General features: G+C 39.2%; 1 protein-coding gene and 1 non-coding gene across 4 annotated transcripts in view; one reads left to right on the forward strand and one right to left on the reverse strand.

Annotated features, from left to right (window-relative positions):
• The window catches only part of ZNF609 (zinc finger protein 609), a 287,347-nt gene that overhangs the window by 133,609 nt on the left and 130,799 nt on the right, over positions 1 to 22,939 (reverse strand). The window lies entirely within an intron of this gene.
• LOC136337000 (U6 spliceosomal RNA) lies at positions 3,661 to 3,765 on the forward strand. Its single transcript, XR_010731725.1, has one exon. It is a non-coding gene; the product is annotated as a U6 spliceosomal RNA (small nuclear RNA).

A 22,939-nucleotide genomic window follows, 5' to 3' on the forward strand; every position in this document is an offset into this window, starting at 1 on the left:
TCAGCTGGAGCCCTCCCCCACCCCCAGGTCAAGGCATGTATGAAAGGCAATCAATGAACAACTAAGAGTGCTGCAACTATTGGTGCTTCTCATCTCTTCCCTTCCTGTCTATCTCTGTCTCTCTTGCTTAAAAAAATTTTTTTAATGATATAAATAATTGAATTAAGCAAATACATGGGAGGAGAAGAGACAAATCTTTTATGTAGAATTCCAAAAAATTTGTGTGCATACTCTGCCCTTAGGAAGGAGTAGCATAACTAACTCCCCACTTCTTAGGCTGTGTACTGTGCATGGCAACTTCTTTCTAGAAAGTACAATATGGAAAAGGGAGGGGAAAAGAGAGTAGCTTTACAGTGAGAAACCTGACAAATACTTCCTTAGACAGGTGATCAAGGCCAACATCAACAGTCATAAATCATGTTAATAGTATGTATGCTTAATATGATGTGATGAAAATTGGCACGTACTTCTTTGGTTATCATCCTAATGACCCATTATGCCAGTCTTCCCATGAGAAAAATATAAGATAAATTCTCATAGTGGAGCATCCTACAAAATACCTGACCAGTACTCAAAGTTGTCTAGGTCATCAAAACAAGGAGTCTGAGAAACTGTCATAGAGAAGAGGAGCCTAAAGAAACATGACAACTAAATATAATGTGGTATCCTAGATAGGACACTCAAACAGAAAATAAAAGGTAAGTTAATCTAAATAAGATATGGACTTTAGTTAATAATAATACCAAAATTGGTCCATTAATTGTAACCAATGTATCACACTAATAATAGGGGATGTTAATAACAAGGAAAACTGGGCTGGATATGGGGTCTACAGCAATTCTCTATACTATCTTCTCCACTTTTCTGTATATCTAAAACTATTCTTAAAAATGAAGTCTATTAAAAAGATGACATAATATTTATAATTATCCCTACTGCCAGGTCAGAATGTGATCTGATCAAATCAAGGTGGGGTAAGGAATTCAATATATTAGAGCTCACGAAGAAACACACTTCCCCTACACCTTAGGAAAAAATATAAAACCTGTCATCCAGGTACATAATATTAGATCAGTTCTTTGATTATAGATATAAAACATTTAAGTTTCAAAGTAATTATATCAGAATCAAGCACCCTAACTGATAATAGAGCTTGCAACAAACATGGATGATCTGACAAGAGATCTGTGGGGGCAAGGTGGCTGAAAGTTAAAAATTCAGATAATAATTTTAATAGATTAGTTTTGCTTAAAAGTAAGAGCAGATAAAAATCTTTGGAATCACATCTTAAGAAAGACTAAATTACTAGAAAAATCCAATCAAATCAACAAATGCTGAGTGTTTGTTATGCATATGGCATTATCCCTGGACCTTTACTACTCTTAAGTGTACTCTCAAGACTGGTAGCATTATCCCTTCCTGGAAACTTGTTAAAAATGCATTCAGACTTCACCCCAGATTTACTAACTCAAAATCTCTGGGGGTTCAGCCTAGAAACCAGTGTTTTTAACATGCTTTCCAGGTGATTCCCACACATGCTAAAGTTTGAGTATCACTGTGGTGGGCAGTTGATCCCTCTGTGAATGAGGCAAACACATAGAGTGGTCTGGAGTGCAGGTAAGAAGATGGAGAATTCATGTCCCACAGCAACCCCCACCTGCCACATGATTGCCAAGCAGCACTGATCAAGCAGTCAACCCCCCTCTACCCGAAACTATGTAGAAACACTATGGTTAGATTCCTTGAGCTTTCTGTGGCAATTTCAAAATCCATGAACAAGGAAAAGGGAACAGAAATCAGAAGCAGACTGAAAATGCCTGCCAGGAGGGAGACGTACATAACAGCAGATGTAGTGCATATTCTTCTACCCAGTGAGCCGAAACAGACCAAGTGCTGCAATCTAGTCCTCTTAACATCTCCAGGTCTGGTTTTGCATGGAAACACGGAGATTTGGTTTTGTCTCTTCTGTACTTTGAGACCGATGTTTCTGTCTTATTCTTGCCCATTTAAAAAGTAAAAAACACTTTCTATATCACCAACAAAAGCAATTCAGCCTGACCTGTGGTGGCACAATGGGTAAAGCGTAGACCTGGAACACTAAGGTCACTGGTTCAAAACCCCAGGCTTGCCTAGTCAAGACACATATGGGAGTTGATGTTTTCTGCTCCTCCCTGTCGCTCTTTCCCTCTCTGTCTCCTCTCTCTAAAATGAATAAATAAAATCTAAAAAAATTTTTTTAAAAAAGGAATTCAGCAGGATTCATTTCTACTGTGCTGTCAAATATAAGCCCCCTTAATGAACAGCACAAGGGACTAGGGCTTGGCTTGGTAAATGATTAGCGTGTCAGGAAAAATCTAGCTCCGCAAGCTGCTGCTTTTTAGAAAAATACATTTAACTGCAGCCACAGGTCCCTCCCGCCCATTGCTTCAAAATCAGATGTTCACCCATCCCTAGCAGCTAGATGAAGACCTTAGAGACAGGGCCCTGACAGAAAACCACCGAGGCTGCAGACACAACTCGTTTTAATTGCATCAGCAACTGCTAAGCAATTAATGAAAAAGGAGGAGGGAGCACCCAGGGCAAAGTGAAGAGAGACTTGAGCAACCATGTGGAAATAATTCATCCTCACCCCAATGAGAGCAGGTGATATATGGCAGCTGCACACAGCATCAAATCCTTGCAGCTGAACTCCCAGGCCACTTCCCAGGCAGCAATAAAGAGACATAGTCTAGATTTCCTCTTGCTTACAGTTTTCTATCTCCCATTTTCCTCCCTGTAGCCACCAACAAAGATGAAAGAGGGAGAAAGCCAACAGATCAAGTGGGTGATTTAGCTATGAAGTCCCTTGGGCAGATTCTATGCTTTGCACAATACTGGGATATAAGGATCAGTAAATACTAAATACTAACAGCAGTGATTCATCAGAAGCATGCATGTACTAGGCCTAGGGCACAGTGGGGCAGGAACTCCATCAATAAAACTCGGCAGTTTCCTCCTTTTTCAAGCTGCATCCTTATCCCATCACAGAAGAGAAAGGCAATAAGATAAAAACTGCCAACAAAAACCTCTCAGAAAATGAACTCTCAAATATAGCTAGGGGTGCCAAAAAAGCATCAGCATGAAAGAGAAACAAAAGCTCTAACAGTCACTTAATGCCAAGATCCCAGCTGTTATCTCCTCAGTGAACAGAGAAACCTAAATTACATTAGTGAAGGTTGGTGTTTTGGGGGGAGAGTGGGAACTGATGAAAAATGAGATGGTTTGACTAATTCACACAGGAAGTTCCTAAACAGAATAATGTTCGGATGCCCTCACTCTCCCACCCCTCATTATTTAGTCACAAGGACCAGAGGTTTTGGGTTTTTTGCAACAACCCTGATTTTAAAATTCTACCCTACGGTGTATCTGTATTTGAGGTTACCAGAAAAATTGTTATTTTATATATAGCTTAGCCTAAAGCCCTTCACACAGAACTTGATAGCAATGGTAAAACAACATATGCACATAAAATGCAATGCCAAATAGACAAGGGTAAAGAAAGCAGAAGAAAGGTCCCTGAGGTCAGGGACCAAAAGCTTTAAAGGTTGGACTTCAACAAACCTGGCCTATGCCTTTCCCTACTACAGAATTACTTGCATTGCTTATTAAAAATACAGATTAGTGTTTGCTTTGGCAGCACATATACTAAAATTGAAACGATAGGGAGATCAGCATGGCCACTGCACAAGGATGACACACAAAAATGCAGAAGATTATGATTTATTGAAAAGTATTCCAAGGGACTTCCAGCTAACTGCTATTAGGGGAAAAAATTCAAACAGCTTAGAAGTCCCTACCAGATCTAGTTTCTTGCCTACCTTTTCATCTCATTATCATTCCCTCCTTTACTCTAAGTTATTCCGACATCCTACAAATATGTATATATATTTATTCAGTGCCTGCCTGCTACTTGCTAGCGCTGTCGTTGGCACTAAGGATGCATATAGGACTGTCATATAATGGTTCAATTATAGCTGAGGAGGCAGGATGAGCCTGAAATCCAGATTGTGCTTTGATGGCTAAACTCTACAGCAGGGGTCGGGAAACTTTTTGGCTGAGAGAGCCATGAACACCACATATATTAAAATGTAATTCCGTGAGAGCAATACAACGACCCATGTACGTTAAGCATTATCCAATAAAAATTTGGTGTTGTCCCGGAGGACAGCTGTGATTGGCTCCAGCCATCCGCAACCATGAAAATGAGCAGTAGGAAATGAATGGATTGTAATACATGAGAATGTTTTATATTTTTAATGTTATTATTATTTTTATTAAAGATTTGTCTGCGAGCCAGATGCAGCCATCAAAAGAGCCACATCTGGCTCATGAGCCATAGGTTCCCGACCCCTGCTCTACAGCCTGGTGTGGGCCCGCAACTTCCTGGAAAGAAGATTTTTTCTAATTTGCAATAAGAAGACTAATGGCCTAAGAGAAACCTTAGTTACAGTGACGAACAAACCAGACAATAATCCCTGTCCTCATGGAGCTTATATCCCATTGTAGAGGAGATAGACAAAACCAAATCAAATTAGTATATGAGACGGTGATAACTGTTAAGGAGAAAATATATAAAATAGGGAGAAGGAAAAGAGAGTTTGTATAGGTATGTAATTTTAGAGAATTCAGGGAAGGACACACTGAGAAGGTGACACTTCTATGTTTAGAGCCTCATCAAACCTACTCTGCAGTTGAGGCCTTTGCACTTGACTTGCCTTAGTCTCATCCAGGCAACCCCACCCCACCCCATTTTTGTATGGCGAGCTTTTCAATCTCAGCCTAAATGTCAACTCCTCAAAGGGGCCTTCCCTGGCTACTCTAAGGGAAGCTACCCAGTCTCCCTAGGAATTCCTAACCAATAAAGACTGGAGTTTTGAATTCTATTCTATCTCTTGGCTTAACCTCTGGCATTTAGCTTCCCCATCTGCAAAATGGATTAAAATACTACCTATCTTATAGGATTCCTGTGAAGATTAACTACAGTCGCCACCACCACAATAACATAACAATAAAAATGACAATAGCAGCTATTACTTATATAGCTCTTACCATGTGCCAGGCATTATTCTATGTGTTCTACATTTATTAACCCATTTACAATCCATTTATTTAATTCATGCAAAATACTTAACACCGTATTTAGCACACAGTAAATAAATGTTCGCTGTCATTCTCATTATCACCATCAGCCGTGGCAGCATTATGAGTTATTCTACTAAAGTATCTAAGCGCTTTGCCTAACTTGCTGCTCCACTAAAGGACCAATGTCAAAAAGTTTCTTATTTCCCTTCCAGGATTAATAGTTTATAGAAGCAATGTATGTATCCTCAGCACTCACTCTGCAAAGTGACCTCTCATTCTTGGCAGTGGCATGAATTTTAGAAAAATAAAAAGACATAAGACTGTCCTTATGGATCACATCCTTCTAAGTCTCTAGAAGACAAGTAGTAAGGTAGTGTGGAACTGGAGGTCAAAATCCCTGGATTCACTGACTCACCTCATATTAGAGGTTATCCAGATTAATCTCTCATCTTACTTATGAATAAAATCACATTCAGAGAGAAGAAGTTATTTGCTGACTTGTCCAGTTACTTACAATTAGTTCATTATAGACCCTGGAACTAGACTCTAAATCTGTTCTCTCCCAATCCAGCAATTTTGCCATTACCCCATGGAACCAGCAGTTCAAAGTGGCCATTTGCAAAATAAGGGAAGTAAACTTGTTCATTATAGAGGTCTCTTCTCAATCTGTTCTAACACTGTAATTCTAATAGGGATAAAACCAAGAAATAGATAAATACAGTCCAAAACAAACTTTCAATTTTGGAAAGTCTGGGGCTTTTAACACTAGCTCAAAGTTCAGAAGAAAAACTAAGACTAACAGTAAACTTGATTCTGTGCGTCGTGGAAAAAAGGAGAAAGTGGGATATCTAGTTCTGCCATTATTGTTATGACTCCAGGCAAATCACTTTTCCTCTTTATTTTTCATTTTTAATTGATTTTAGTGAGAGAGAGAGAGAGAAACATCTGTTCCTGTATGTGCTCTGACCAGGGATAGAACTGGCAACCTCTGTACTTTGGGACAATGCTCTAACCAAATGAGGTCTTCCAGCCAGGGCTTCCCTTTTCTTCTTTAGAACTCTAAAAAGAGGGTTAGGCTAATTATTTCTAAGTGCCTTTCATTATTAATGATCTAGGATTTCAGGCCAAATACAGAACAGAACAATATAGCAGTTTAGAATTGGCAATATGATTTTCCTTCTAAACAAACTCTAGCAAGATCAGCTTGCTCTAAGTTTGAAATACAAGGGTTAAAAGACAGAAAGTAACAGTTTAAATTATTAACTACTGAGGCTTAATTATAATTTACAACAAATAAGTACAACAATTAACTTATGAGTGGATATCATTTTTGGAAACTATTTACCTGATGTCATGAAAATGACATCAGGTGCATTGCTTGGCATATAGAAAATTCTCAAAAATTTCTTGGATGAACAAATATGTAAATTAATAAATGAATTAGCCAATTAGATATGTTTACTTTTTGAGACAGGTCAATCTGATTAAAGAGAACTTTTGTCAGCATAGTAGTGAACCTCTTAAGAGTTTGGCTCTATAAAGAAATATTCCAGGTATACTATATACAAAAATGCTAACTAATCTAGAAGGTGAAAATAAAATTAGTTATATTTGGACTATTTTTTTGTGTGTGCAAAGGGCTATGTTTACCAATCGTATGTTAGTTTCCTGTGGCTGCTCTGACAAACTACCAAAATATATTGGCTTAAAACATCATAAATTTTATCCTCACAGCTAGGAAGGCCAGAGGCCACAATCAGTTTCACTGCGGTGAAGTAAGTGTCAGCAGGGTCAGGTTCCTTCTGGAAGCTGTAGGAGAGAATCCGTTCCTTGACGCTTCCAGTGTCTGGTGGTTGCCAGCATTCCTTGGGTTGTGGTTACATTACTCTATTATTACTCTAATCTTCAAGGCCAGCATCTTCAAATCTCTCTCTGTTCCATCTTCACATCACCTTCTCTCCTCCCTTCCCCTCCCATCTTCTCTTCTCTCCCTCTTTCTTATAAGGTTACATACATGTGATTGCATTTAGAGCCCATCTAATAATCAAGGATAATCTTCTCTTCTTAAAATCCTTAATCACAACTGCAAAGGCACTTTTTCCATACAGGTCAACATTAACAGGTGCCAGGGATTAGGATGTGGCTATCTCTTGGGTGAACCCTTTTTTTCTCCCAGTTTACCATGTACAATATAAAAAATGGCAACAGAGTGGTAGCCAGAGTCTAAAGAGGTAGATCTTAAAGTAGAGTTGAGGAGGGTAGAAATATAGTTTGGAAGAAAAGAAGGGGGGAAAGGTGATTGAGGAAGAAGGTGAGTGTGAGGTGGAAAGAATGGCATAAATCAGAGGTAGAAACAAGTGTGTTATGCATAAACAAAGGCAAATATTTACTGTATGAAGGGTAGGGGGCAACTAGAGTAAAAATTTTCAGCAGCGAAGCAGCACAAAATAAAATTAGTTATATTTGGACTATTTTTGTGTGTGTGCAAAGGGCTATGTTTACCAATTGTATGTGAGGTGCCCTGGGGCAGCAGAGCAAACTCAGAAAAGTACTTATAAATGTTTTAAATTTTTGAAGGAAACACAGTAATACTCAACATCTGTAAGAAACAATACAAACTACAACAAAATCACCACACAAATAGTTCACAGTTTCAATATTAGATCATGCTAATGATATCGTATCTTTTGCAAAACTAGGTTTTCAACAGTTGTGATAAAAAGCAAGTATGCGAACATTAGTGTGCGATGGGAAATGAGGGTGGTGGTCTAAGGTGATTCCAAAGATTAAGAATTTGTACAGGACCTTGCCAGTTGGCTCAGTGTTAAGAGTGCTGGCCCAGTGTGGTTCAATTCCCAGCCAGGGAACACGGGAGAAGCACCCATCTGCTTCTCCACCACCCTTCCCCATCTCCTTTCTCTTTATCTCTCTCTTCCCCTCCCGCAGCCAAGGCTCCACTGGAGCAAAGTTGGCCCGGGTGCTGAGGATGGCTCCATGGCCTCCACCTCAGGTGCTAGAATGGCTCTAGTTGCAATGGAGCAATGCCCCAGATGGGCAAAGCATCGCCCCCTAGTGGGCATGCCAGGTGGATCCCGGTCAGGCACATGCAGGAGTCTGTCTCTCTGCCTCCCTGATTTTCACTTCAGAAAAATACAAAAAAAAACCCAAAAAACTTGTGAAATTCCCAACAAGTGCACCCATCAAATTAGTAACTGTAGTTGTTTAAGAATGGAATAAAATGACTTTTCTTTTAATTTTGGGTATTCTTTTTACAAGTGATGCTTATGTTGTTAGAACATAAATACTTAAGTTATTTAGTCCTAATATTAATAAGTAGAACCATTAGATCTGTCTTTTGATCTATGCATGTTGTAAAAAAATGACTGAAAGACTAAGAATACTGACAACCAAGAAAGTTTAGAAACCTCTGACAAAGGGCCCTATGGTTAAATTTAAGCATCTGAAGTATTGCAAGACACGCAGTGCCTAGGACAGTGATAGGCACTAATAAATGTTTGTAGGAATAAAGCGACAAATGACTTTTACATTCAGAATTAGAAAATTTGAATGCAACGTCAGCATCATGATGAAGACAAATTTAATTTGATGTTGAAGGGGAACTAATGTTATTAGCACAAGAATCATTTCTTCTTTTTCTTCTTTTTTTTCAAATAGAGAGAGGCAGGGAGAAAGAGACAGAGAGACAGGAACATTGAGCTTTTCCTGTATATGCCCTGACCGGGGATTGAACTGGCAACTTTTGTGCTTTAGGATGACACGCCAACCAACTGAGCTATCCATCCAGGGCTTAATTTTGATTTATTGATTGATTTTTAGAGACATAGAGAGAGGAGCGGAGAGAGAGGGAAGGGGAAAGGGAAGCACTCATTTGTTGTTCTAATCAGTCGTGCATTCATTGGTTGCTTCCCGTGTGTGCCCTGACCGGGAATCAAACCTGCAACCTTGTCATTTCAGGACAATGCTATAACCAACTGAGCAACCAGCGAGGGACACTTCTTTAAAAAAAAATTTTTTTTTAAATTTATTGATTTTAGAGGGAGAGGAAAGGAAAGAGAGACAGAGAAAAAGAGAAAGAGAAACATAGATTTGTTATTCCACTTATGTTATTTATGTATTCATTGGTTGGTTTTTTTTGTGTGTGTGTTTTTTTAGAGACAGAGAGAGGGATAGCTAGGAACAGACAGACAAGAACAGAAAGAGATGAGAAGCATCAATCATCAGTTTTTCGTTGCGACACCTTAGTTATTCATTGACTGCTTTCTCATATGTGCCTTGACCGTGGGGCTACAGTAGACTGAGTAACTCCTTGCTCAAGCCAGCGACTTTGGGTCCAAGCTGGTGAGCTTTGCTCAAACCAGATGAGACTTTGCTCAAGCCGGCGACCTCGAGGTCTCGAACCTGGGTCCTCCACATCCCAGTCCGACGCTCTATCCACTGCACCACTGCCTGGTCAGGCTTCATTGGTTGATTCTTACATGTGTCCTTGACTGGGAACTGAACCTGCAGCTTTGATACATCATCGGATGATACTCTAACCAATGGAGTCAGGGTAGGATCATTTCTTCTTAAATTTTACTTTTTCCAATAAGAAAGCATGTTTCAGTTGGGCTGTCCTACTCAAAACCATAAATACACACATTTTGCCTTAAATACAGCTACATTTAAAAAACAAATTGAATACCAGTGCAGGCCACACACAAGTTGCAGGATGATATATGGAAAACAACCATCCTGATTGTGTTGCATAAGACTGCTTTCCTTGCCTGACTGGAGGTGGCGCAGTGGATAGAGCATTGATCTGGAACACAGTGGTCCCTGATTAGAAACCCCAAGGTCGCTGGCTTGAGTGCAGAATCATCAACATGATCCCAAAGTTACTGGCTTGAGCCCAAGGTTAAGGTACCACAAGAGAAGCAATCAATGAATAACTAAAGTGGAACAACTACGAGTTCCTTCCTCCCTCCCTTCCTTCCTTCCTGCCTACCTCCCTCCCTTCCTTCCCTTCCTTCCTTCCCCTCTCCCCCCCTCCCTTCCTTTCTTCCAGATTTTATTTATTCATTTTAGAAGAGGAGGAGCAGGAAGCATCAACTCCCATATGTGCCCTGACCAGGCAAGTCCAGGGTTTCAAACCAGAGACCTCAACGTTCCAGGTGGATGCTTTATCCACTGCGCTACCACAGGTCAAGCCAAACTGATGCTTTTCATCTCTCTCCTCCTTCTCGCTCTCTCTCTCTCTCTCTCCCTGTCTATAAATAAATAAATAAATAAATAAATGCTTTCCTTATGTTAAACTAACCTTATTAACAAAGTTTGATGATTTTATACAAATCTGAGCTAATTTGACTTGTCCCACAAAATGTAACATGGAAATACAAGGAGCTATCTCATTTTAATAACATTAGTATATCTCAAAAATAATTAGGATTAGCCTGACCTGTGGTGGCACAGTGGATACTGTGTCAACCTGGAACACTGAGGTCACTGGTTTGAAATCCTGGGCTTGCCTGGTCAAGGTACATATGGGAGTTGATACTTCCTGCTCCTCCCCCCTTCTCTCTCTCCTCTCTCTCTAAAAAAATAAATAAAAATCTAAAAAAAAATAAGATTAAACACAAATGTGTCCTTTTGGATCCCCTGCTAGAGATAGCCTAGAATCCATGCATTTAACACCATAGATATAAAAATATAATAATCAGGCCCTGGTGCACGCCAAGGTCACAGGTTCAGTCCCTGGCCAGGCTACACATGAGAATCAACCAATAAGTGCGCAACTAAAAGGAACAACTAAGTGGAACGAATTGATGCTTCTCTCTCTCAGTAACCAATTAAATTTTTTTAATTAAAAGAATTAATCAGAAGGCTTAAAGAAAAGTAGAAGTCCAGAATTTTGGTTCCACTTTCCAGACTCATGCATTAACGAACATTAACAAATGGTGATGCTACTATTCTTTAAGATTGATTAGCACATGGCTTCTGAGCAAGCCCATTGGGAACTACTGGTATTATCCTGTTATCTGTTGCTTTGAGACATAAATTTACCCTGAGTCATTTCAAATGCCTTTTCTAGAAATATTTAAATGATAAAGGAGAGAAAAGAATATAATAGGAGGTAGTGTGGTTAAAACTGTGGAATATAAAGTCAGACTGACCTAGATTTTAATCCTGATTAAACAAATCACCACCCAGGAAAAGTTTTTTCTTAGCTTCTTAAAACTCACTATGCTCATGTATAAAATGGGAGTAAGAAATAGTTCTTATTTCACAGAAATGATGTGAGATGTGTTCTAATCATTAAACGGCTGGTACATATTTCAATATTAAAGCTTGCCTGACCTGTGGTGGCGCAGTGGATAAAGCGTCGACCTGGAAATGCTGAGGTCGCCGGTTCGAAACCCTGGGCTTGGCTGGTCAAGGCACATATGGGAGGTGATGCTTCTAGCTCCTCCCCCCCTTCTCTCTCTCTGTCTCTCCTCTCTCTTCTTTCTCTGTCTCTCCCTCTCCTCTCTAAAAAATGAATAAATAAATTAAACAAACAAACAAAAAATATTAAAGCTTAAAAGATTACACCCAGAAGAAAATTTAAGAACATTCCGTGTACATTTACTGCATTTCCTTTTTGCCTGAAAAGGATAACACAGAAAATTAACTGATGAATGCTACCTCCTTCTTGATTGACAGTGATTCACAATGAAAGAATGGCTTATCAGCCATTGTATTTTTCTAGCATTACCTAACAAATTCCTGTTCAGAAAGAGAAGTATTAAGATAGCATAATTATTGTTGATGCTTTTTCACAAGGAGACTAACTATGAGAACAAAAAGGAACTTTATAACCTCAGTCTGGGGAGAAGACTACTGAAATAACAGAGCCAACACTTTGTTACACATTCAGCAGAAGTACCTTCCAGCTGCTTAAATTTGCTAAGCTTTTAGCATTTATAAGAAAAGATGCTCCTTGAGGAAGGGCCATGTGGGGATTGATAGGAGATTGTCTCAGAAGCTTGTCACAATTACAGTCACCACTTTACTTATTTATTTATTCAACAAATATTTATTAGGCATTCTCCATATCTCAGGCATTTTCTACAGTTATTGAGAATACAGAAAACAAAACAGATGAGGTCCTGGCTCTCTCGGTGTTCTTACATTGCAGAAGGGGCAGGGACCATAACAAACAAGAAAATATCAAGAAGGAATAAGTGCCAAAATGAAAATAAACATGATGATATGATATGATATATGATATGAACTATCTGGGAGGTTACTTTAGGGGAAGTCTTACTGAGGTGGTGCCATTTAAATTGAAACCTAAATGACTAGCAAGGGCCAGTGTTCCAAGCTAGGGTGGGAGGTATGGGTGGGGGAAGAAAGCTAGTAAAAAGATCCTAGAATAGGAAGAAATACATCGTATCATATGTTTGAGGAACAGAAAGAAGGTCAGAGTGGCTGAAGCATCAAGAGAGGTGGTAAGAGTGGTAGAGGTAACATCAGAAAGAAGAACTGGGTCATAGTAAACCCTCATAGAGGTTCAGGACTTAGCTAAAGTCATACAACATGTTCCTGGCAAAGCTATAATTTAATTCCATAGAAGTCTCAACCCCAAGTCTACTATCTTTTCCAGGCCACCACAGTTAACCGATCTTATTCATCATTATGAATGGAATTTAACTTGATGCTTTAAACCAGGGGTCTCAAACTCGCGGCCCGCGGGCCACACGCGGCCTGCTGAATAATTTTGTGCGGCCCGCAGACTAATCCACGAAGTTCAAACTATTTTGGATAAAATTAAGTAAGCCTAGGGGCCTACTTGTATTTTTCATTTCTCTAGCATCCTAGCTAGATATTAGCTTAGTTAACAGCAGTTGTGATGCGAACTACAGTTTCTGGTCGTTTTTGTGACACTGAGTAAACTGCATGTACGATTGTGCTTGTTGTACTGATTTTTTTTTTGTTTTCAACTGCAGTGAGAAAAGTGTTGCGTAACAGTTGCCTTTTGTAGACCTAGTGCGGCCCGCTGAACAGCTGTGATCTTGCTCTGCAGCCCACATGCTGAGTTGAGTTTGAGACCCCTGCTTTAAACATTGCAGATGTTTAGTAAATGTTTATTGAAAGAAAAGGAAAAAGCTTAAACACCTTTGCTCTTTTCTGGTCAGAAAGATGTCAACTGGTCTTCCAAACACTTGTAAACACTCTCAGTGAAGATTACTTGAATCTACCACTGTGATTCTCAATCTTGGACATGCACTAGACTCTCCTGGGAAATTTAAAAGCATTAATGCTTGAGTCCCCCACCCCCAGAAATTCTGATTTAGGTGCTGAGAAATAGATTAGGATTTTTATTTATTTATTTGTTTGTTTGTTTATCTATTTTTTAAAAAAGATTTTATTTATTCATTTGAGAGAGGGGAGAGAAAGAGAGAGAAGGGAGAGAAGAGCATGAAGCATCAACTCCCATATATACCTTGACCAGGCAAGTCTGGGACGTGAACCTGTGACCTCAGCATTCCAGGTCAATACTCCATCCACTGCGCCACCACAGGTCAGGCAAGATTAGGAGTTTTAAACACTACCCAAATTATTCTAATGTGCATCCAAATTGAGAACCATTACTCTAGAGCAGTGGTCCCCAACCTTTTTTGGGCCACGGACTGGCCTTTAGGGTGGGATGGATAAATGTACCACGTGACCAAGACAAGCGTCAAGAGTGAGTCTTAGACGAATGTAACAAAGAGAATCTGGTCATTTAAAAAAAATAAAACATTGTTCAGACTTAAATATAAATAAAATGAAAATAATGTAAGTTATTTATTCTTTTTCTGCGGACCGGTACCAAATGGCCCACGGACCACTAAGGGTCCGTGGCCCAGGGGTTGGGAACCACTGCTTTAGAAGTTCACAAATTTAAAACCATATGAATATTCAAACAATTTCATCAATTGCTGCTGGGCATCAGGTCCATGGCAAAGTGATAATGAAAACTAAGGCCCTGGAGGAAGACGAGTTACTATAGTGAGGAAAAACAAACTTAAATAATTGGTAAATATCTTGCTACACATGAATTACATGGTATTAAGAAATTATAGTGTAGCTATGGGAGTTGATGCTTCCTGCTCCTCCCTCCCTTCTCTCTCTCTCTCTTTCTCTCTCTCTCTCTCTGTCTCTCCTCTAAAATGAATAAATAAATAAATAAAAATTAAAAATATTTTAAGAAATTATAGTGTAGCACAATAATGGTAATTTGGTTATATAAGCAAAATGTTTAAGTTTTTGGAGATAGATGTTGAAGTATTTAGGAGAGAAACATCATGTTTCAAACTTCTAAATTGTTCCACAAACTTATAAATTGTTCCACAAACTAATAAATAAACTACACATATATAGAACATAGCAAAACTTTAACAATGATCAAATCTAGGTGGTAGGTGATCATTTCACTTCTCTTAACTTTTGTGTATATTTAAAGTTTCAGAAAAAAAGGCTGAGGGAGGGAAAATATCTTGCTACTATACAGTTAGTCCATTATACCTGAAAAGCTGACTTGGTAATGTTTTTGCCAAACTTTTAAAGATGCCAGTTCATGCTATCTCAATTAAAAATATAAAGTAAGAATGCTTTAAAAATATTTTGTAGGTCCTACTGGTTGGCTCAGTGGTAGAGTGTCAGCTCAGTGTGTGGATGTCCCAGGTTCAATTCCTAGTCAACGCACAGAGGAGAAGCACCCATCTGCTTTTCCACCCCTCACCCCCACTCTACCCCTCCTGCAGCCATGACACGATTGGAGCAAGTTGGCCATGGGCCCTGAGGAAGACTACATGGCCTCCACCTCAGATGCTAAGAAAGAGCTTGGTTGCTGAGCAACAGAGCAATGCTCCAGATGGGCAGAGCATCAATCGCCCCCTAGTGGGCTTGCCAGGTGGATCCCAGTGTGGGCACTTGCGGGAGTGGGTCTCTGCCTCCTCTCCTTTCACTGAATTAAAAAAAAAATTGTAAATATTTAAAATCTATTTATAAATATTTTCTCTCAATTCTTCTTTATTTATTTGTTTTTTTGGATTTTTGGGGGTTTTTTTTTAAAGAGAAGGAGAGAGAGAAGGGGGAAGGAGCAGAAAGCATGAACTCCCATATGTGTCTTAACCAGGCAAGCCGTTTTGAACCGGCAGCCTCAGTGTTCCAGGTTGACACTTTATCCACTGTGCCACCACAGGTCAGGCCTCTTAATTCTTCTTAGCCAGATCCTTTTTTAGTTCATTTCGATATAACTGCAGAACAGGTGAAACTTGCACACTCTAGTTCATGATGTTTCACTCTTTCTGGGAATCAGATTTCCCAAAGCTTAACACTAAAGGCCTCTGCACTATCAGCAGCTTCAGGCTGCCTGCCATGAAATAGTCCTCACCTTGGAATGACACTAAGAGATACTACCCATGACCTGGAAGAGGATGGTGGCCTCTAGCTGAACTGAGTAACACAACTAGGCTGTAATACAATCTCTTTCCACTAGCTCTCTAAAGCAGCTCAGAATTAGTGAACTGTATTTAGGGTCACCCAAGGTAAAACTGGGAAGTAGGCAACACTGTCTCAATCACTCCCTCCTCCAGACAGTTCAGGACCCTCCAAAACTAAACCTTTCCCCATCTCTTTTGCATCTGTTCCTTTATTCATATTTAATTCTAAGCTGTGAGTCAACTAAATAAATTAACCCTAGTAAAATATGTTTAGCTAACTGGCCTTTCAAGAAATGGTTAGAATTTCTGGCTTTAAGCAATCTCTTCAAAGCACACCATGGTCAACAACTCTAATGTATATTTCTTTTTCTTTTCTGATATATATTTCATACATACATATTTTGAAGTACCTACCTTCAAAATTTTGTCTGAAGTTCCTATAAAACAAAGTCCACTTTTCAGAAAGTTCAAATGTCAACCATTGACTGGCTATGCTTACTTCTTTCTCCACGTCTAGTCCAGGACACTCATTTAAAGTATCAATAGAAAAGTGCCTGTATAAATGTATAGATCAGTGTTCAAGTGCATACTTACTGTCCTCCTTACTTTAACCAAAACTCATGGTGAATTTCAAGGCACACAAAAAAAGAAACTTAGCTCAATATTAAGAATGCTTATTCTATCATGGTTCTCTCAAGAGATGATCAGAGTCACCATAGCAGTGACTTAAAATGCCTTTGTCAAACTTAATTTTGCTAGTTTTCCATTCTGCACTCAATGCTTCTAAAATTAAAGCTATTAAATTCATTTACTAAAATGTTTATGTAACGTAGTGGGCATTCCTAGTAGCCTAAGCAAACATTAAATGTCAACCATGGAGCAGTTTTATATATTAAGTACATACTTTGTCCTAGTAAAGAGATAAGCACTTACAAAAATTAAGAAACGATTACTGTATAAGAGAATATGTTTAGTGAGCAATATGCACAGCAATGGATCAGTGACAATGCCATCATTCACTGTGATCCAAGTGGACTGAACGGAAGTGGCTAAGTTTGGCATACTCTAACATACAACTGGTTTAATTAAACTCAGATCATACAGATTGAAGCCACAGTGAAATGGGTATAACTTCTCTTCACTTGCTCCACAACAAAACATACAGACCCTGGTTTCCCTTGTGAATATGACAAAATATCAGTGAAGAGTTCATTCTAATTAAGGATGGATACCATTATGCCTGAAAACAATATAAAACAAAATGCTTTTTATTTCAGGCGTTGTAAAAAGTAAAGTCAGAATAAACCTTCACTGTTTGTTCAACCTCTAAATATTAATATTAACCTCTCCCTTATATCATCCCCAACTTTGACCAGAGAAACCGTGAAACAACACTTAATATATAGTACTTAACAGCTCCTCTTATGTGATTATCTTGTGCTGTAGTGATTTTCACAACAAGCAGCTTTCTAGACTACAACAAACAGCTCTCTTCTCTGAGCCATTGAGGCAATTATTGTGAATATCATTGATCTGGTTTATATACTGTTTGGTGTAGTTATCTCCTTAATCCCTTTTTAAAATTTTTTAAATTAATTTTAATGGGGTGACATTGATAAATCAGGGAACATATGTTCAGAGAAAACATTTCCAGGTTATTTTGACATTTGATTATGTTGTGCTTAATCCTTTTTAGAAGTATAGGTCATCCTTCCCCCTCACAATTAGACAGTGAGACCTCAGAAGTGACCTCACCTCTTTGCATAGTATAGTAACTAGTTTCCCTCTCCTTCTAAGCAAATACCCCTAACCTCCTCAATACACACACACAGGAAGCTGCTGCTAAAATTAATTTTTTTGCTGGCTTCTGCTTCTGAACCATAAACTCGGGTTATTGTTTAATTATGATGATCATAAGATCAATGCAAATAAATGAAGACTAAAAACACCCTTTCTATTTGTCTAGCACCATTAGTTAAATTTGAGAAATTGAATAGAATTATGTAGTTATTTCAGCCAGGAACTCCAAGAATGTGTGTGGCTGTGATATAGAGAAATTATTAGTAACATGTGTGCCTGGTGTGGGTGTAATATTAGTACCTCAATCAAATTAAATAATATAGGCAGCCAAGCATTGTGGTAAGATGATCAGCTTTGAAGTTACACACAGACCTAGGTGATAAATCAACTTCTGATCCTTTCCAATTGTGTGATCTTGGGGAAGTAAAGGTTTCTAAGCCAAGGTTTCTTCAAATGTAAAATGTGAATAGTTAGCAACTACTTGTCAAGGTTGTTGTGAGATTTATCAAGATAAATTGCTGCCTAGCACAGACTACTTTGAAGGCACTCAAAATAAATGATAGCTATTATTACTAATTACAACTACTTTCAGGGAACAGAATTTTTACATTTATTTAGCAATCAACATTCATCAATATACTCGGTACTATGCCAAAATGAAAAACAGACTATACTTAGAAGAATGAAAAGCGAAACCTGGAGAATGAAAAAAAATTAAACTGAAATTTTAGGTTTTATACTAGGATCTGAGATTTATTTTCAGGAGTTTGCAAGAAGTTTGGAGATTTGGAAAACTCAAAAAGATAGATAATTCATACTAGCCGGATAGCTTGGTTGGTTAGATAAACCAAGGTTGCAGGTTTGGTTCCCGGTCAGGGCACACATAGGAACTGATAGATGTTTCTGTCTCTCTCTTTCTCTCTAAAAAAATCAATAAATAACTTTTAAAAAGAATAGATAATTCAGATGTTAAATGATATAATATTGTATGCATTTTTCTACTATTGGATTTCCTAAACTGGTTAAACTGACAATGCTCCTGCATATATAGCAAAAGCATTTATTGTATTTTGTCAAACCTTTCGAATTATGGGTATTTCTTACAATCGTTAAAGTTGAGGTATTATTAAAGTGTACCCAGCAAATATACATATTTTAAGGACAATTTAAAAAAATTTAAAAGGGGGGAGTCATATCCTGGAACTCCTATGGGTCCACCATATCATGCTTTTTACTTAAAAAATTTTAAATTTCCTTTGAATGCTGATGAACAGGAGACGCCAAATCTTTTTCTCCTGCAAACTTCTACCTTCTTTTATTTGATCCAGCTAATAACACTGTTTCGTCTTTTTCCAAACAGCTCCAGATATACAGAAAAGGTTTATATAGGCGAATGGGGATCCTCAAACCCCTCAGGGAGATCTTCTGAGCATGGCTTTTAAGTTACCAAGAGGCAGAAAAAGCCCAATAGAGATCAGGTGAACTACTAGCTTTTAGGATACACCCTTAAAGGCTCCAAAACCCCAAAGGGGTCTCATAGGATTCCATCTGGGTCCTGCTTCAATAGTGATTAGGAAGGTCATTGAGCTAAAGTCTGCTAGGCTTACATGCCTTTGCTGTGAGGAAAAAGGGACACTGGAAGGTAGGCTTCCTCCTCTCTCCTCTAAGGGAGGGTTTCAGTGTCTTCCAGCCCTGCTCCAGCCACCTATGACCTAACCTTGCCCAGAAAGCTGGGGTTTGCCACTGAAGGCTGAAGGTGCCCAGGGCCGTCGGCCCCATCTACGACACTGTGGACTGTGGAAGAGCCTAGGGTATTTCTTCCAAGAGGCAGGTAAACTGATCTCACTTGAACAAGAGCCACTTAACTATGTCTTGCCTGAATAGTCAGGTTTCTTATTCTTCCCTCGAAGATCTCTGTTGTGGGTGTTGATAGTCCTATTTTCTGCTGTTTTGTTTAATATATAGTGTTTCCTTTATTCCTCCTACTCAATGCCCCACTCATATTTCAGGCTGGGACCTACTCCTAATTTAGAGCTCTCTTTCCCCCTTTTGCTAACTTCTATTATGAATTTACCTTTGCCACCCAGCTTAGTGTATCCCAAGGTTTTCTTTACCATGCCACAGTCTCAGAGCTCCAGGGAAAAGCAACCTGGTCTCATCTCTCCAGGCAGAGGGGAACAGAAGCTCCATCTCCACACATGCTGCAGATGGCTTTTCCAGTCTACTTGAATCATTACCAGCTAGAAGCAGCGGTCATTGGGACTTGGACATGAGCTGCAAAGTATAGAATGGTGACAACAATTCCAGTGCCATGCGGACTTTTCCTGGATGTGGACTTTCCCTGGACTCCTGCTCCTTGTGACAGCTCCTAACGGACTGAACTGGGGTTGGGTTGCATTTGCAGGGATTTGGAATGGTGTTGGTGCCAACTTGGACTTGGTGAACACGTTAAGAACACTACTCTTTTACGGATTCTTGCTGTATTGGCCAAGAGTTTGCTTAAAGGCCTTAATCACTGTAAAAAAAAATAGAAGGCTGGATAAAGAAGATGTGGCACATATACACTATGGTATACTACTCAGCCATAAGAAATGATGACATCGGATCATTTACAACAAAATGGTGGGATCTTGATAACATTATACGGAGTGAAATAAATAAATCAGAAAAAAACAAGAACTGCATGATTCCATACATTGGTGTGACATAAAAACGAGACCAAGAGACATGGACAAGAGTGTGGTGGTAAGTGGGGGGAAGGAGGGAGAGGGGGAGGGGGAGGGGCACAAAGAAAACTAGATAGAAGGTGACAGAGGACAATCTGACTTTGGGTGATGGGTATGAAACATAATTGAATGACAAGATAACCTGGACATGTTTTCTTTGAATATATGTACCCTGATTTATTGATGTCACCCCATTAAAATTAATAAAAATTTACTTATTTTAAAAAATGATATAATATTAAAAATAGTATCAAAATATTCACAGGGCACAAGCAGGAGGTACACCCTTACCTCACTGAAACTTAAACACAACTATAGTTCTTAATGTAACATAACGGCACAAACTAGCCTGCACTGAAAAATAACCAAACAACTTTCATTCTTACAATACCCACACAAAACATTTGGTTCCTACTACTCAGAGGAGAGAGAACATAATGTTAACACTCGATCCGTTGTCTACAATAGGTTTTTGGATAGAAGGCCTTGGTCGAACAAGTTTCTCTCTAGGATGCACTCAAAAAGAGTCAGAAGTGAAAACTATTATGAGAGAATCCATTCAGCATTATAAAAAGGGAGTGAGAATACAGAACTTAGGTCTTTTTTTTTTTAAGATTTTATTTATTGATTTTAGAGAGAGAAGAAAGAAGAGCAGGGGGAGAGAGAGAGATGGTGGGGAGGATCAGGAAGCATCAACTCCTAGTAGTTCTCATAGGTGCCTTGACCAGGCAAGCCCAAGGTTTTTCTTTTCTTTTCTTTTTTTTTAAGTAAAAGGAGAGGAGATAGTGAGATAGACTCCCACATGTGTCCTGACTGGGGGCAGCCTGCAGCTGCTGTAATCGAGCTATCCTCAGTGCATGAGGCAGCCACTGGCTGCAAGAGGGGAAGAGAGAGAGGGGGGAAGAGAAGGAGATGGGCACTTCTCATGTGTAACTGGGGATCGAACGCGGAATGTCTATACATTGGGCTGACACACTCTACACTGAGCCTACTGCCAGGGCCCACAACTTAGGTCTTTATCAAATCTTAATAAATAACATTATATATTTGAAGTTAAGATGTATCCTGTTTTGGTTTGCTATGTTAAGACTATTCAATAGAAGGCTGGGCAATGGGACAGTAGCAATCAGTGAAGAAGAGAAAAGGACCAACTTCTCTTCTCTAGAAGAGAAACACTGAAAAATAAGAAAACAATATGCCCTGGCTGGATAGCTCCATTGGTTGGAGCATTATCCTGAAGCATGGAGGTTGCTGGTTTGATTCCCAGTCAGGGCACATGCAGGAGCAGATTGATGTTCCTACCTCTCTCCCTTCCTCTCTCACTGAAGTCAATGAATAAATATTTTTAAAAAGAAAGAAAAGAAAAAAAAATAAGACACTTTTAGGCAGTCTACATGCTATTACAAAAATAAAATAAAGTAATGGGTTAGACCAGGGGTAGTCAACCTTTTTATACCTATTGCCCACTTTTGTATCTCTGTTAGTAAAATTTTCTAACTGCTCACTGGTTCCACAGTAATGGTGATTTATAAAGTAGAGAAGTAACTTTACTTTATAAAATTTATAAAGCAGAGTTACAGCAAGTTTAAGCATATAATAATAATTACTTACCAAGTATTTTATGTCAGATTTTTGCTAAGTTTGGCAGAATAAATCTTTATAAAACAACATACTATAGTTAAATCTATCTTTTTACTTATACTTTGGTTGCTCCACTACTACCCAGCATGAGAGCTGGAATGCCCACTAGTGGGTTGTAGGGACCAGGCTGACTACCACTGGGTTAGACTACAAATAACTGGGGAAAGGTATCATTTGATAAGTGGGCCTTAAAAATATATGAATGAGGAGTAAGCAAGGTACCAGGGAGGGGTAGCAAGGGCACAAAATCTGACACAGGCTGTGGGCTAGTATATGACTGTGGAACAGAGGTTAACATCGGTTAAATAGGCAGTCACAATATATAGGTCAGATAGGTAGGATTTTGGCCTTGGTAAAGTAATTTGTATTTTTGGTAAGTCATTAGAGGTTTCTTTTCTTTCTTTCTTTTTTTTTTTCAGAGGCAGGGAAAGAGAGACACAGGAACATTGAGCTGCTCCTGTGCCCTGACCATGGAATCAAAATAGCAACTTCCACACTCTGCACTGTGGGATGACACTCCAACCAACCAAGCTATTCAGCCAGGGTTTATTTACTTATTTATTTATTTTTAAGACAGTGAGAGCAAGGGAGAAAGAGGGGACGGGGAAGGGAAGCATTCATTTGTTGTTCCACTCAATTGTGCATTCATTGGTTGTTTCCCGTGTGCCCTGACAGGGATTGAACCTGCAACCTTGTCATTTTCAGATGATGCTCTTTGCCAACAGCTAAACGGCCAGGGCCTCATTAGAATATTTTAAACAGAGAAATTAGTGACATTAAGACTATAATTAGCCTGACCAGGAAGTGGAGCAGTGGATAGAGTGACGAGCTAGGATGCAGAGGACACAGGTTTAAAACCCTGCTTGAGCACAGGCTCATCCAACTTGAACATGGACTCACCAGCTTGAGTGTGGGGGTGCTGGCTGGAGTGTGGGATCATAGACATGACCCCATAGTCGCTGGCTTCAGCTGAAAGGTCGCTGGCTTGAGCCCAAGTTCACTGGCTTAAGAAGGGGTCACTCATTCTGCTGTAGCCCCCCAGTCAAGGCACAAATGAGAAAGCAATCAGTGAACAACTAAGATTCTGCAAAGAAGAACTGATGCTTCTCATCTCTCTCCTTTTATGTCTGCCTGTCCCTATTTGTCCCTCTCTATGTCTCTGTCTCTATAAAAAACAACAACAAA

This window comes from Saccopteryx bilineata, chromosome 4 (genome assembly GCF_036850765.1).
Source record: "Saccopteryx bilineata isolate mSacBil1 chromosome 4, mSacBil1_pri_phased_curated, whole genome shotgun sequence".
Taxonomy (NCBI): Eukaryota; Metazoa; Chordata; class Mammalia; order Chiroptera; family Emballonuridae; genus Saccopteryx; species Saccopteryx bilineata.